The 16,676-nt window shown below is 56.8% G+C and overlaps 1 protein-coding gene across 4 annotated transcripts in view; it reads right to left on the bottom strand.

Annotated features, from left to right (window-relative positions):
* SRC (SRC proto-oncogene, non-receptor tyrosine kinase) overlaps nucleotides 1-16,460 on the bottom strand; it is a 29,636-nt gene extending 13,176 nt beyond the window's left edge. For 3 of the 4 annotated variants that reach the window (XM_071572803.1, XM_071572802.1, XM_071572799.1), the window contains exons 1-2: nucleotides 16,221-16,460; nucleotides 3,406-3,484 (exon numbers count right to left, since the gene is read on the bottom strand). The gene's annotated coding sequence lies outside the window, so the exon portion shown is untranslated. The remainder of the gene's footprint in view (nucleotides 1-3,405; nucleotides 3,485-16,220) is intronic. The other variant, XM_071572800.1, reaches the window with a different exon arrangement.
* Nucleotides 16,461-16,676: the final 216 nt, after the last annotated feature.

Here is a 16,676-nt window from a genome sequence, read left to right on the forward strand (position 1 = left end):
GCAAAACATCAGGGGTGGAGTTGCCAGGACATACTTTGGGAGCTGAGGGAAGCATGCTTAGCCATGGGAATGTGGGGTGAGGATGCTGAGCACAGAGCCTGGACCTGTGGCTGAGAGTGTAGCAGCTCCAGGGCCGGTCACCCACTGTGGGATCCAGGTCAGCCCCATCCAGACACATTTTCTCCTGCGTGACAGTTTGTAGCAGGGCAGGAGAAAACAAGACATAGACAAATAGCCACATGTTTGGATTACTGACAGCAGAAATTTGGAGAACTCACAGCTGCATCATTGCTGGCTCAGGATGGGGATTTAAGTGCTGAAGATGTACCTTTGAAGTCCAAAACATGCAGCAAATGGGATAAAAGTTTAAACCACGAGCAGTTTCAGGCAGTTCACAGCTAAGGACCAAGGGATCTCAGCTTTATATATAGTCAAATAGTTTATATATAGCCTTCCTTTCCACTCAAGATCACACTCTATAAATACCTTCAAGGTAATGATATAAATGAAGGAAGGGAATTATTTGCAGTCTCCAAAGATGGCAGGATACCCAGCAGTGTCCTGAAGCTATGGAAGGAAATATTTAGGCTAGATCATGCATGGCAGGAGGGAAAAGGGAGGTGGAGACAACTGGAGAGGAGACTACCTCTGATAAGAACACACATGCAGGGAGGCAGTAGAGGAGGCAGTCACTGCCTGCGGGGTGTAGACCTGGACTCAGCTGCCAGTGAGGCTTTGCCAGGGGTTTTTCTAGCCCAGCTTTGGAGAGAATTTGGGCCAAGCCCCCATGAGCAAGGCCAGATACATGGGCAGCCCCAGAGCCTGCACAGTCCCAGTGTCAGTGGGGCAAAGCTCCTGGCTTCTGCCATGGGGAAGCTTAGGGGTGCAAGGCACAAGCTCTGTTCCCCTCCCAGCTTCCCTCTCCATGGTGATCAAGGCTTATTTCCCAGAAGACACAACTTCCATCTACTGTTTTCCAGCTCCCACACTGTACAAAGGACTAGCAGTGTCCTGGTGTGACCCGTGTTGGCAGGATCAGACCCTGCTAGGGTTTGAGAATTGGAATAAACTGTTTTATTAGGAATTGGAATAAACTGCTGGGTATGACTCCAGCAGCCACTCTGGTGGGGAGAAGACCTCTTTCCTCCTATGGATTCAGGCCATGAGGAAGGACCAATGCCTCTATCTGCCATGGCACCCAGCCCATGTGTATCTGTTCTGGGCTTTGGGGTTCTCAAAGCAAAGACAGGTCAAATATAAGCTCTGCACTGGCAAATCACCACTGCCAGCAATCCAGAGGCAGATCCTTCAGCCAAGGGCAGGGGCAGGGCATGTCTCCCATGAATAAATGCACTTAAAAGCCTGGTGCAGAAGATGCTAAAGCAGGGGAGAAGAACTGCAGGGGAGAGCAGGACCTTAGAAGCAATGAGAAAAAGCCCTCAACACCCCATCCTCAATGAGTCCCTTGCTCACCTCTGCCCAGGGCTCCGGCACCCACTGGTGCTCCCAGGATGGCAGCAGCAGTGCAGGGAGGAAAGTGGGAGCACAGCAGGGCTGTGACCATGTGGCTTGTGACTGCCCACGCGACCATGAGCAAGGGCAGAGCTGCTCAGAGTTTCCCCTGGAAACAGCACTTCCCCAGGCAGGAAAACTCCCTGGCCAGGGCAGCGGATTTAGCAGAACTTCAGAGGCACAAGACTCCCCTGAGCACATCCAGCCTAGGTCAGTAAAGGATTTATCAACATGCTAAGAAAATCAGAGCATAGAATAGTCAATATGCCCAAAGATTAGCCAGGAGTAGAGCACAGAGAGGGAAGAATGGATTCCCCAGGCATTTCACCAAAGCAGGAGGGTCCTCATCCTCATACCCATGAACACTGTGAACACAGGATGTGCATCTTGCAGGCATATCCCGGTCAGGGATGCCAGGGAACTGTGAGTTCACCCCTCCTGTGCAGTGGTTTGGGCAGGGAGAGCTCTCCAACAGACATGAGAGCTCCCACCCTGTGCTGGGAAGCTGACCCTCCCAGGCAAGGGCTTTGCTGGGTGTGCTGGTCACCAGGACATGATGCTCCAGCGGAGCCCAATCCAGCTGTCAAGACTTTGGCTGCAGGAGCCAAAGATGGAAGAAGAGGAAGAAGGGAAGGTGGAGGAGGAGGAGCAGGAAGAGGAGGAGAAAGAAGCATGAGCCCGTGGTCCTCTGGGGAAGGGACCACAGAGCAGCGAGCTCGGCTACAAGCTCTTCTGTTGCTTTGCACCTAAATACCTGCACACTCTTGCTTCCATTTGGCTAGTGCAAAATGCAGGCTGGCAACCCCAAACTGTGCCCAGAGGCAGTGGCACCCTTGCACCATCCCCACTTGCATCCCAGGTAATTCAGCCGACATGACCATATGGCTTTAGCTCTGTGGCTCTCCACCTGTCCCAAGGGAGGAAGGGAGGCTTGAGAAATAAATATCCTGTGACCCTCACATCCCCCTTGGCAGCCAGGGAGGAAAGGGTGCACATTCCCCTTGGAGAATGCCGGGTTGAGCAAGAGCCTGGCAAAGGAGTGATTAATGTCAGCAGGAATGTGCTGTGCACTCAGGTCCCCAGGAGGCACCAGGGAGAGAACCCCCTGCTGCCGGCAGAGCCATTGATGAAACCCTCCCCCCTAGTCAAAGGGCACAGAAGACAGTGCATGAACCCACTACCCGGTATGGCAGCTCCCAGCACAACCCAGCAGCATCACTGGGAGCTGTGGGACAGCACCACAGCAGCGAGACTGCAAAAAATCCCCATTGCCAGCAGCAGTGCCATGTTTGTCTAATAAATTTATGTCTAATAACTGCATTTCTACACGTAGCAGTCTGCAGGGATACTCTGCCACCAGCATCCAGCCAGGACAGGCTGTGCAATGCCCAGTGGGATATTTCCCTGCTCCCATGCTTTTCACAGCAGAGAGTGCTGGGATGGGGGGCTCACCATCGCTTCCCATCCCGGCCAGTGCCCTGTTTTCCAGCAAGGCTTCCCCACGCCCCCTCCCAAGGCTTGTGTGGCAGGCTGGAGCACGGCCAGCATTCCCGTGCCGGGCTCTGACTGATGCGAGGCGGCGGACGAAGCAGCTTTCCTGCGGCGGGGATTAGCACCCCGGGCACGTCGCAGCCTGCAGGAACTCCCTGCTTTCCGCTCCGGGGGGCAGCGCCAGCAGCACAGCGTGAACCACCACTGTGATAAGTTGCGAGGCCTCAGCTCTGCCCGTCGGCCGGCCACGCGGAGAGAGGGTTCTGTCTTTTGCACCTGCACCCAGCACCCAGCCCACCCACAAGGGCCGAATCGGCTGTGGCAGAGCACCCAGTGCCACAGCTCTGAGCCCCCCAGGAGGTAAAGTAGCTTGGTTTCCCCCTCCCATCAGCGATGCCTTACCGGTGCTTTCGGCTACAGCCTCGCCGCGGGGTGGGTGGGGAGGTGCCGCCGGCGAACTCAGCTCAGCGCCCTCCGCAGCCTATGAGACAGAGGGAGCGTCAGCACCCGCGTCCCCGCGCCCCGACGGTGCCCTCTCCCCCCACACCACGGTCCGGTGCCCAGGACTGCCGCTGCCTTCATCATCATCATCATCATCATCCTCTTCGCCACTTCGCCCGCAGCTCACACCCGCCCGCTCGGATTTCTCATGTATGAAGAGGGGATGATTCTCTTCTCCACCTCACCAAATCCACCGGGAATGGGAGACGAGGCGGCTGGAGCCGCCCTGAGCGATGTCTCAGGATGGGAGGAGAGAGCAGGCACCCTCAGCCCACCGAGTGATTATTCGGGAAAGAAACAAAGCCAGCTCCTCCAGACACACCAGCATTTCCAGCCCTGCTGCTCTACCTCTGGACAGCCAGGACCTGTGACAGGGAGGGCCAGCGACCAACTGGGGACCTTGTCCCCTGGGATAAGTCACCTTTCCCATTCTCAGCAGCACAGACAGATATTACAGCATGAACCATGAACAAGGTCTGGAAGCACCTTGTGCTGCTGAAGCCCTGACTCAGCCAGAAAAGGACATTTTGGCTACATTTTTCTAAATGGACAGTTTTCTGTCACAAAATTGTGAGATGGTGGGACACTTCCCAGCAGCAATGGCTTGGGGCAGATCTTCTGCAGGAAAGCAGAGCAGGATATGGCGCTGAAGAGTCAGGGCAGCCCCTCACCTGGCTCTGCCACACCTTTCCATCTCCCAGATCCTCCAGAAACAGCCCCTACTCCCTCCTCCTACCAAAAGCAAAATCTCACTCCAACCAGCCCTGCTTGCCCAGTGCTGGGCAGAGGCTTCAGCTGCCTCCGAGGGGCTCCTGCATAGAGGCGATTTAGCCCCTACAGCTTCACGGCCCCGAGCAGCATCCCAACAGGTTCCTGTCCCAGCTGGAGCCCAGGTTTCACACATCATCCAAGGGGTACATCCCAGGTTTCACACCTCATTCAAGGAGAACATCCTGGCAGCTGCCATGCCGGGGCCGTGCCCCACCGTAGGTTTGTTTTGATGGCCTTCCCTTCCCGCTGCTAATAAGTTTTGTCACTATTTTTAGTGCATTTGATTAGGATAATGAGCGGGAGCTGACTGACAGCTCTTTAAGATGTTGAATGGTTTGTAATTTGTATTTGACGAAATACTCGCTGGCAGTGATTGCACAGCGGGATGGAGGGGGGAAAGCTGCAGCCCCAACTCCAGGCTGCAGCAAATACAAATAAGGCTGTGCCACCTACACACGTGGTGCTCGTGTCCCCACCACTCGGGCACGCTGTGACACAGGCTCCCTCCCGGGCATACACTGCGAGGCCATGATCATGATTACAACAAACAGGGCCAAAAGAGCCATGAGGGAAACCTAAATATGCCTCAGCTTAGGACCAGCCACGCATCGGGCAGTGAGGTGACAAGTTTTGAGATGGGGAAGGAACGGGTAACCCAGGTGGATGGATGCACTTACAACTTGATGCCAGGCTGGGGTGTTTGGTGGCTGAAAGCGGCTGCCGTGGCAGCAGCCTGGCACTGCCTGGCACATCTGGGCACAGTCCCACTGCTCACTTGGCAGTAGTGCTGCCATCCTCACCAGCATACTGCTGACACAGTCATGGCCAGGCTCAGGCAATCGGCCAGCACTGCCATCCCCATCGCTGTGTGCTGCTGGTTCTGCATTCGGGGTCTTCCCGGCCCCCCATTCCTCCCCAGCCGGAGGGAAGAGTGCCAGGGCTGAGCCCAGTCAAGCACCCTGCCCGGGGCAGAAGCCGCAGGAAGGACAGGCCAACCCCGCCCTCCCCTCTCCAAAAGCAATTAAAAATGAAGCACACTTGGCTGCACAACTCAGCTCGGATCAGATCACGGCACGCGAGACAGTGGCGTTTGCATCCTCCCCCGCCGGCGCTCGGAACGCCGCCTGCACTGCCCGGCATCCCCGCGCCTCCGACACCCGCGCTCCAGGGTTTCTCCCCCCAGGAACCGGCAAGTTGGGTGGCAGGGAAAGGTTCCATCCTCTGCCCTACCTCCCTGTGGCGGGGATGCTCTCGGAAAGGCAACAGCGAGGGGAACCGGCTGCTCTCCCGGCGAGTCCCGCTGTTTTCCGCTGCGCCTGGATCGCTCAAGGATACAATGGCCGTGGTAGGGACAGGCTGACAGCGGGCTGGCAGCGAGGGGAAGCGATCTTATCGTCTTTACAAAGACACTAACAAAAGACACTGATTGGGAGCAGACAAAACACAGCAGAGGCAGAAACCTTGGGAAATGCCGCGACAGGCTGGGGCCCAACACCAGACACCGAGCCTTGGGGAGGGAGACATCTCTGCCAAAAGAGACTCCGTCCTTGGGGCTGCTCTGGGGCCGGGTGGGTGCTGATCGGCACTGCGAGCGGGCGGGATGGAGGTGGTGCTGGGGAGAGCTGGGTGCGGGCTGGGGCATCAGCACCCACCCGCTGATGGAGCGAGCCGAGCTGAGCCGTGTCCCCGGCTCGCAGAGCCCCGGAGAGATTAATCACGGCAACTGTCTCACACCAGACTGAAAAATGAAGCGTGCGGGACGGCGGGCGAGACAAAGCAGCCTGGCGGCACCCAGCCCATGGCAGCAGGAACTGGGGACAGGGAGAGGCAGAGAGTGGCGATCGCAAACCCATCCGACCCCTCCCTCCTCTCTGCACACAACCAACCCCATCCCAGCAGGACTAGGGTCCAGCTGGGGCAGATCCGTGCAGGACAAATGGAAGCCACCTACAAGGTGTGGCATTAAACCAGAGGTCCTACGCTGGAGGCAGTGAAGAGCCAAAGGATGCTTCACTAATCTTTGTGTTCCCCTGCGTGGGTGGCACAGCGACAGGTGACAGCAGTGCTGCCCCTGCCACTGTGGTCCCCAGACAGTGCCAAGGGTGATGAATTGCACTGCCAGGCACATATATGGAAAGGGGCCAGGTGCTGCTACAACCACAGCGAGGTGGTGTTTAAATCATCTTAAGGTGGCACTCCACCCTCCTCCCTGCATCATGCCCTGCTACCTCTCCACATTTTAGTAGGAAACGCAGCTCCGGACATGCTCGCACAGCAGTTTCCCCCTCGGTCCCCGGGGATGCCCCCGGTTTTGCCCTTTCCCACGGCAAGCATCAGTGAGTGGCAGCACATCCCACAGTGCTTCGGGGTGTTTTGGCTCAGCCCACCATCTCCTCTGTCACCCGAACACAGCCGGTCACCGTGTCTTCCATAGGGAAAGTGATTCCTGTTCCTGTCCCATGCCACTAGGCTTTGCTTAGTACACAAGAAGGGAAACACAGGCACATCTCTGCCAGGCTTGGACCTGCCCTATTACAATCAGTCTCAGGCAGTGTGAAAAGTGGGAGCTGCTCCCCCAGCCCTGCAAAGTGGGGTGTGATGCTGCAGACACTTTCTCTGTCCAGCTGATGCAGTGAGGGCATGTCTGGGCTGTGTCTTTAGCCCTTCTCCACAAGGACACTAATTTCTCACTTGCACTGATTCCTAAAACAGGAGGAGAGATGCAGAGAAGCTCACTTCATCTCAGCACCAACTTGGGGAATGGAGAAGCCACAGGCAGGTGCCCCAATGCCTCTCTGGGACCCCCACTTTGCTCAGTTGACTGCATGTCAAAGGCACCTGAGCTAAGGTACCTCTGCCCTCCCGTGGATACCCCCAGCTGATGGAGAGCTCTCTCAGATGAAAGAATGACTGGAAGAGGAGGGAAGCACAGCTGCTGTGTGGGGGCCCAGCCACACACTCCCCACAGATACAAGTCCCAGCCCTTCCTATCTGACCCTGTCAACTCCCATTAAATTTAAAACCATCTTAATTAAAGCTCTACAGCCCAAGCTAGCAGAGGCCAGTGCGTCACAAAAGGGGAAAGGATAATTAGATCAACCATCCAAATTCACTCCCTCTGAGCATGGGGGAGAGTCACAGTCAGGAGCAGTGCAGAATGCCTCCAAAAAGACATGTCAAAACAGGGAGTTAAAAAGACCAAAACAAACCCCAAGAAGCACAGAAACATATTCTGGATGTTCATCTGGCCAAGAAACTAGGAAACTCCAAACGTGCACAGAGCATGCAGGGAGCTCGAACTCTCCCCACCCTCATAGGGCTGCCCCCTGGACAGGCAGATTTTGACTCTCGGGGTGATGGGCAGTGGCTCTGCCAACACCAGTGGCTGAGCACAGCTGCAGGCTGTGCCCCCACGACCCTCCCAGCACTCCAAAACTGGGCAACGGTAGCAGCAGACTAGTGGTGGGCAGCCCCCAAACACCATCTTGCATAAGGCTGGCAGGAGAAAGCCACAAGCCTTATCTCCCTGAAACAATGCAAGCAGCTGCCCAAAGGGGTCGGGATGTGCTGCAAGTTGTGCTTGTTGGTGCTGAGCTGAGCACTCAGTTGTACACCTGCTTTTCCCCCAGGGGATGGAAGAAGGGAAGGTGGTATTTGCCACACCTCGTCACATCCCCATCACTGCACTGCAGCACATCTGGGTACCAACAGGATCCATCAGCATGCAGATGCATCCCTGCACTGTAAACAGCATCCAACAATTGGAGCAAACAGAGCTTTCCCACCCCAAGGGTGGTCCAGCACAGGAACAGGGGCCAGAGTTGTGGCAGGATCTCTGGCAGAAGATGCTCAAAGCTGGCTGGGTGCTGTGCAGCCTGATTGCGCTTGTGCTGCTCCATGCCAGAGCAGAGATGCCTACCACTGCCTCCCAGCCTGACTCAGCCTGTGCTTCCAGCATTCCCAACAGGATGTCAGCCAAAGCCAGGAATTGCCCAACCAGCTCCAGCAAATGCTTTCCAAGGCATACAAAGCCTCTGACCTGCATTAACCTGAATTGGCTTCTCCTAGACAGGTGATGAGGGCACTGCTCTCCTCCTGCCAAATCCAGGAGAAAGAAACTAAAAGGAAATGCTTCCAAGGGCAGGAGTGCCTGTGAGGCTGGTAAGAGACACTGTTGAGCAGGAAAACACTGATGTTGAGCAGGGAAACACTGATGTTGAGCAGGGAAACACTGATGTTGAGCTGGGGTGGCACTACAAGCCGGAGCTCTTCGTCACTGGGATCGCCTGGAGCCACGGGGCAATGCTTGTCCAAAACAGCCCTCTGGCTCAGCACTGGGAGCTCAGCACCCATCAAAATGTACCTTTTCAACACTGGCCCCTGGGCATGCTGGCATCTGTGAGCTCCCACCACCTGCCACCTAATTCCCCAGCTTCCCATGGCCCATCACATCAAAGCTGTTCCCATCCTTCTCCAGGCAAAGCACCAGGACAAGGGACTGGCCCTGCAGGAAGGGGTTGATTACACAGCCGGACTCTCGAAGAGGAGGGAGGATTTCTGTTCCCCATTTCTGCAGTGCCTCTCCCAGCACAGCCAGCCTCAGGCTGCAGGAAATGGAGTTTGCTTCTGCTTTCTGGAAGGGAACATCATCCCTGGGTGCTCTCAGGGGATGGCTGTGGCAGCACCCAGCCTGCTCCATGGCTGGCTCCTGGGGAAGGGGCAGGAGGCAGTGGGAGGCTAATGTGACTCACAGGTGGCTCAGATCCGGTCAAAGTGGTGGTGCCACCTGCGTGTGCCCATGGCTCCGGGGCTGCCGCACCCATTCCAGCCTGGGCGAGGACGGCACTGCAGGCAGGTGGAAAATCTCCAGGGCAGGGGGAGGAAGGGGGCAAGGAACGCAGGAAGCAAAAAAGCTCCAGATCTGAGCAAGTTACAACCATCCCTGGCCACGCTGGCGTCACTGCTAAAACATTTCCACCTTCAGAGAAACCAGCCCAGCCAGTCCAGCCAGGAGAGGAGCTCCTGTGGCTCCACCGGCCCTCTGGGGCCAGAGCTGCAGCCCCACCAGTCCTGCAGAGGGGTCCTGCAGGACCCCCACAGTGGGAAACCTCCCAGCAGTCCTCATGACACAGAGAAGGAACTGAAACACTCACTGGGAAGAGGGAAAATGTGGGGAGGTTATGTAGGTATGTGCACTCACAACGCAAACTCGTGGGGATGGGCATCCCCCTGGTCCTGGCTGGAACTACGGGGACTTGGCAGGACACATGCTGAGGTTCACTGCAATGGGGTTGAAGGAGAAGCCAAGCAGAAGCCAAGGCTCTGCCGTCACCAATTTCCAACACTCTCACTTTGCAGACCCATGAACAGTTTCAAACAAATAAGCAGGATCCAGCACAGCAAATTTATGCTGATTATCAGATTATTTTCCTCTTTTTTTTTTCAACTCCGGGGCATCTGCCCAACATAAGCCATGTCCTCCAGGGAACTGTGGGGCTACGAGTCCCAGCACACACATGCTGCAATGTGGCTGCAAGAACAGGGCTGGATGCATGCTCGACTCCTGCTTTCACTTGCATGGGCAAGGTTGGGACTGGAAGCAGCTCCAGCAGCAGCAGGCACAGCCTGGGACCGTGGCTCTGGTCTCAGCACACTGACACAAGGAGAGCCTGGACACTGCTGGTGACAGCCTTCAGAGATGCTTGTCCCCACAGCCACTCCCTTCTGCACCACCAAAACAAAGCATCGCTCAAGATGTGTTGGAGGAAGCAACCATGGAGGGTCTTAAGGAGCAGAGATCAGCCAGACCTGGAAAGCATTTCCAAGCCCAAAAAGCTGCACTGGATTCCCCAAGTGCTCCCAGGGTGAGTGGGATGCTCAGCAGCTATGCCGGAGAGGATCCAGCTGGGAGGTGCAGCCCCAGACGGTGCTCACTATCAACAGCCTGAGCAGATGAAAAACAAAGAAAAACGCTGAGCTGGTGTCTTTTATCCCTGTCACTCCTGGAGCAGGGAGCCAGGCTCTGCACACCTCCGGCCCTGCACCGCTTCCTGCACTGATGGCAGGGAGCAGAGACAGGCTGTGAGTGAGTGGATGGGACGAGCAGTGTGGGACCAGCTACACACAGACCTTACACCCTTCCATGGCACCTCTCCAACCCTCGCTCGTGCTGCTCATCCTACAGGGACAGAATGAAGAAATGCAGGAACAAAGGGATGAAGGGCATCTCCTCTGCCTTCCATCACCTGTGGCTCATAGTGCCTTCAGCACAGCCCATCTGGACCATGGCACGAGAGCTACCCCTGTCCCACATCTGAGCCCAAGAAGGGCTCAGATTGTGTACACACACGTGCACACACATCCACACACAGCTGTGCACCTGTGCAGGCAGCTGCCCCCCTTGTGTGGCCCCAGCCCCATACACCAATCCCATCATCCTGAGCCTTCCCAACCCATCCATTTCCAAATTCAACTGTCCATGATGCTGGAGCAGGGAACTCTGGTCGCAGTGACTTTTGCAGCTGCAGCTGCTCTCTTGCTTACCCCACAACATCCTCCCTGCCCAGTGCAGCAGAATGCTCACTAGCAGATCTCCCTCAGCTGTGCCAAGGATTCCCAATCCCTTTCCTGACACAGCAGGATGCTACCAGCACTTGCGCAAGGAGCTGGGGAAGGAAAGGGTCCATCTGAGCAGGGAGCAACTCCAACAGACTTTTTATGTAGTTTTTTTTTCGCTTAAGTCAGAAAGCACATGTTTCTGCCCAGGAAAATCCAAAGCCCAGGACAGCACCACCCAATCCCACTTGGAACTGCAACTGCAGCTGCAGCCTTAGCTGAGGTTGAGGAAGGTGGTAGTGCTTCAAGAAGACTATATTGTATTTGTCTTGCCTAAAGAAGGGCTTTGCCCATGTGTGTGCATGGCATAGGGCAGTGCAGCTGGGGATGGGACAGGGGAAAACTGAAGCACCTACTTGATGTAAAACCTCACCAACCTCCAACGGCAGCTTCTCAGGTGCTCCTGAGGGAAACAGAGGTGTGCAGTGATCCTTTTACTGGGTGGGGAAGCAAGGTGGAGCAGGGAAACCCAGAAACAGCACTGCACCTCCAACCCTAAACTCCTGCTAAAGGGTGCCCCTAGGTGAGACATTTTTAGGCTTGATTTAGCACTGACTTGAACCTGTCATGCTGCCTCCAAACTGGTGCATGGCATGGGAGGAGGGACACATGGCTCAGGACAGGCTGGACTTAACCTCACCCATGCAATGCATGGCGATACAGGGCAATGCAGCAGTGAGGTTTTGCCCTTGTTGCCCAGGTGTTTGGTGGCCAAGGTTGCCAAACACGGTCAGCAAGGATTGGAGCAGTTACACCAGGTGGAAGCTATCTTTGCAGCACACACTCAGGTTTTCCTCCATTCAGCCATCCCCATCCATTCATCCAGCCCCAACACAGCAGGCTTTGAGGCCAGTCGAAACCTCATGATCACTGTAGTGAGACCACAACAGGTCCAGCATGAGGAGTGACCAGGAAACTCAGGGCTGGGAAACTCAGGATCAGCCTCCATGACTTGCAGTGTGGAGAAGGAAGCAGGGAACATGCTGAATCACAAGTGTCCCTGCATTACACGTTGGCAGTGGTGCTGATCCACCAAAGCCATGCACCCTCTGTAGACCCCAAAGCCACCCTGGTGCCCTTCAGGCCTGGGGCCCACGCCTGTGAGGTGAGGGAAGTCTCGCTATGCATGACTTAAATTTTTGCCTTAAATGCCTGGGCAGTTCTGTTCCTTGCATTCCTCCAGATGAGCCCACCAAACCCACATGCCAGCGTATGGATATTTCCACATGTTACATTTCCACTGAAACCACCTGGAGTCAAGGGGCTTGCGCAGATTTTTTTAAGGACTAAACTGAAATCAGTGACGGGCCCCACCCTGCCCAGCAGCCAATACCCCCCAGCTTGCCAGCCAGCCCCCAGCCCTCCCAAACCTGTCCCTGCTCCGCAGCGAGGGCAGCCAACAGATCCATAGCCTGAAGCAAAGTCAGCGCAACACGCAGATTTGCAGGTCCTGGTTCCTGGCCCAGGTTCAAACCACATTTGTTCCTGAAATCTGTTTCAGAGCTCTTTCCAGAGTACGCGTGTGCACAGGCATGTGCATGGCAGCGCCGGTTCCCAACGCAGCCAGTGCCAACACGGGGCAGAGCTGGGGGCCTGGGTGCCCCTAGGCACCGACCTCAGCCCTCCCTGACACAGCCATACTCAAACAGTTCATAATATTATTTTTTCCCTTCTAAGCACACGATAGGCAGGACTGGAACTAGATGACCGGGGGTTGGAACTAGGTAAGAGTTAAGGTCCCTTCCAACACAAACCACTCCATGATTCTGTAATATACTGGACTATCTCCCAGCTTGCTGCCCATTTAAAAGATGAGGAACCAAAGGCTTTGAAACAGCCCCATGACACACAGTATGTTTTTTGCTGATGGGTGGAATCTTCAGCAAGACATGAGCCCCTGGGAGCTGGTCTGCACCACCCACAGCTACAGGCGGCCGGGAAGACAGGATTGGACTGGAAGCAGCAACAACCTGTGCTCTTGTCCTTGGAACAGCTACACATGGATGGTTATTGCCATCCAGAGGTTTGAGCTGCTCTCCAGGCATGGGATTAAAGGGTTCTCCCTCACAGGGAGCAGTGTGGGGCTGTACCACTGTTTGACAAGGCTGTTTCCGATGGGATGCAATGCTGGACACATCTCTAGGCAGGCTTTGGGGTGAGAGGCAGAGTGCTGCGGAAGTGAGCTCAGATGGGAAATTGTTCCAGGAGATAAAGAAACAAGTTGGAAACTGAGCTGCAAAATAGACAGTACAGGAAACAATAGCACTTCAGATAGGCTTTCCAATTTCCCTCAGCCATGCCAGGAGTCCAGCACGTTTGTCCCAGTGATGTACAAGTTGGGAGGAGGCACAGGTTGGTTGCTCGCTCCCACCTCTTCTCTTTCAAGATCTTACAGGCATTTGCTGATTTTTAAATGAGAGGTTATGGACCAAGTCCTTCACGTCTCACTAGATAAGAGTTTAGCTCTGTGATGACTTCAAAGGCCAGGCAAGATCCCACACTAGTAGCAGGGAGAGGCAGATAGGATTTTGGAGACATGGCAGCCCCACAGTCTGTCCCCTCCTTGCCTTGGTGAGTCCAGTGAAATGATGCTGCTTCGCAGGAATTGCCCATGCTGCTAAAGGCCATCCCCACCTCAGGATCATTGACGCTCTCTCTGTGCCACCAAGGCAGCAAAGAACCCTCTTGTTTCTGCAGCAAAGGCTCCAGATCAGATGGTCACCACAGTGCTCTCCTCATCCCCCAGCTCCCCAGCCAGAGGCTGGGATGGCCCTTTCTGCCTCCCTGTGGAAACTCCATGATTTTCCATCACTCTGGCACAAAGTCATTAAAGGGCAGAGATATCATTAGGGCATCTCCATCACACAGGGAGCACTGCAAGGCCAGTAACGATCGAGACAGGGAACATTGGACTTCCCTTCGCTGCTGTGCAGCCCATAAATAAACCTGTCTCGAGCGGTTTTGGCAAAGACAGGAGGTGTCTGGAGGAGCCTCTGCTCTGCTGCTCCCAGGTCAAAGCTTGGAAAGTGAGAATTGACCCTCGATCTCCCAAGCAAAGCTGTCCTTCCCTGACAAACAGGCATTAGCTGGCTAATGATTACAGAGACACAGCTCCCCAGGGAGCCAGCACATGAGTCTCAGAGACACTGAATTCCAAGATTTTGCTATGGCCAGATCCAGAGTCAGGCAAAGTGGTGCAGAACAGCTGGCTTAGGCCAGCCAGGATCAGCCTCTCCGGCTGCAAAGGTGTCCGGAGCAGCCCCACAGTGGAAATACCAAAACGGATATTGCTTTAAAGTGCAAGATTGCTGATGTCTCCTGCACATCCTCATCCTCATGCCTTCCCAGACAGGCTTGCCAGCCCTCCACAACTGTCTGACCAACACCTGTCTAACCTGCACATGGAGCCTGGGCATGTGTTGAGCCACTGGGTTCTGAGGGGGCCTCCAAGCCCAGCAGGGATGAACAGGTTTCCACCATCAATAGCTGGACCTTGAGAAGGTTGGTTTGTGACTCAGTTCTTGCACAGGTCACTGCTGGCAGTGGGTACCTCCTCAGCTGACAGGAGAGCAACAAAGCCCCCCAGCTCCCTCCTGCCATACACCTCCTCCTCTGAGAGCAGTAGGAAGAAAAATGAAGTCTTTTGTTGCCACCTTCCCGCAGCTTAGTTTCACAGAGCGCTGCTGGGTACCTGCTGGCCTGTCCCTGTCCCACTGCACAGGCAGGAGCTCACCTCAGGAACCCCTCGGACTCTGCACCTTCCATTGTCCCCAGCTCCCAATGCCATGAGGTGGTGGAATCTGCCTTGGGAGGCCCCCCAGGTGCACAGAGCAGCCACACTGTGTCCCTTCCTTTGCATCCCTTCTGGGGAGCCAGGAGAAAGGGGCCATGGCACACACAGGGCAGCACAACCTGCTCCCTGCCACCTACAACCTTTACTGTTGCTCAGTGTCTTTGGGACTGGGACCAGGACCAGGACAAGAATCACCTCCTGGCCCCAAGTCCAGCGCTGAGCCCTGGCACACCAAAGCAGCCATTGGAGTAAGGCAGGGCCGGGGAAGACTGTGCTGGGCAGGGCCAGCAAAACTCACTGAGATGCAGCAAATCCCCACTCATTCCAGCATATCTCTCAGGAGGTTGGGCAGCTCCCTGAGATGCTGCTCAGCACCAGACAGGACCATGCCAGGGTCAGCACCACAAGATGCCACTCCCACACCATTCCTGACCCCATTGCATACAGCCCTGTGTACTGGCCCCATCACCTGAAGGTTGTCCCCTGTGCCCATCCCAAGTGGCACCAAGATGCAGCACAGCCTATCCGAGCAGTGAGCAGGATAAAACCCCATCTCAAACACAGTGTGGCTCAGGATGAAGGCCACAACTCTCTTCCATGGCACCAAGGGCTGTGACGGGGACAGAGGGAACACAGCAGTGCCACTGCTTGCAGCCACGCATGGGGGTTGGACTGCCCAGGCTGCGATGGAGGAACGTCCCAGCTGGATAAAGTCTTAAATCGCACAAGCTGGGGCTCTGCAGCCCCCCAGGAGGGTGAGTCGGCAGCGGACGGCGAGGAGCGCAGCGAGAGGCATAGCTCGCCAGGCCCACCAGGGCTGGACACTGGCCCCAGAATCACCAGGAAGGGATCACCGACAAGGGAAGCAGATCACGAGACATCAAAGCAGGGGGGCGATGAATATTTCATGTCCTGGCCTACATACAGCCCGGCTGTCCCCGCCCTGCGCTCCCGGGGGTCCCCCACAGCCCCTGAGCACAACAAAGGGGACTTGCAGGCAGGCGGGGCCGCCCCGCCGGACCCCCCGCGTCTCCAGCTCTGCCCCGCCAGGCAGTGACATCCTCAGCCAGACCCACGGCTGACCCAAAAGACCATGTGCATCCCGCTGGACCCACAGCCGCTTGACCGACACGCCGAGCCACACCGCGAGCATCCTTGTGGGGACCCGCCGCCAGGTCTCCGGGCTGCGGGCATCTCCCACTGCTAGACCCACAGCTGCCTCACCGGAGCCTGGGCATCCTTGGCTGGACCCATCGCCTCCTTGCCAAACTGGCAGCATCCCCGATCGGACCCACAACCAGCTCCCGCGAACGCGGGCATCCCCCGCGCCGCCCCGCCGGACTCCTCTGCGGGCATCCCATTGCGGGCATCCCCCCGCCGCCCCGCTGGTCCCCACTCGCGGGCATCCCCCGCCGGACCCCACGGCCGGAACCCGGGCACCCCCTGCCAGATCCACCGCCGGACCCCGCGGCTCCCCTCGCCGGACCGTGGGACCCCCTGCTTGCCCCACAGCGGGGCACCCCCCGCCGCCGCTCACCTCCCGCGCGTCCACTCCGCGGGGCCGCCCCCGCCGCTCGCCTCCAGCGCTCGGCCCCGGCTTTGTCTCCGCGCCGGGGGCGCGGCCGCCGCCCCCCGCCGCCGCCGCGCTGGGTGCCCGCACCGCCCCGCACCGCGCCGGGCTCAGCGCTGCGCCGCCGGCAGCAGCATCGCGCAGCGCCGCGGCCCCGGCGCGCTGGTGCCTCGCCCGCCCCCGCTCACCCCTTCTGCGGGGCGGGGGGGGCACGGCGGGGAGGGGAAAATAAAAAAAAAAAAGGAAGGAAAAAAAAAAAGGAGTAATATGGCAGCAAACCGGAAACGGTGGATGGGGGAAAAGGCAGCAGCCCCTCCCCTCCCTCCGTGGTTTTTTTTTTTAAGGGAGAAGGCTCCGGGCAGCCGGGCTCCGCGGGGCGCGCACGGGCCAAGGGGCCGCCCCCGCCTCCGGCTCTGCCCGCGC

This window comes from Pithys albifrons, chromosome 18, assembly GCF_047495875.1.
Source record: "Pithys albifrons albifrons isolate INPA30051 chromosome 18, PitAlb_v1, whole genome shotgun sequence".
In the NCBI taxonomy this organism is placed as follows: domain Eukaryota; kingdom Metazoa; phylum Chordata; class Aves; order Passeriformes; family Thamnophilidae; genus Pithys; species Pithys albifrons.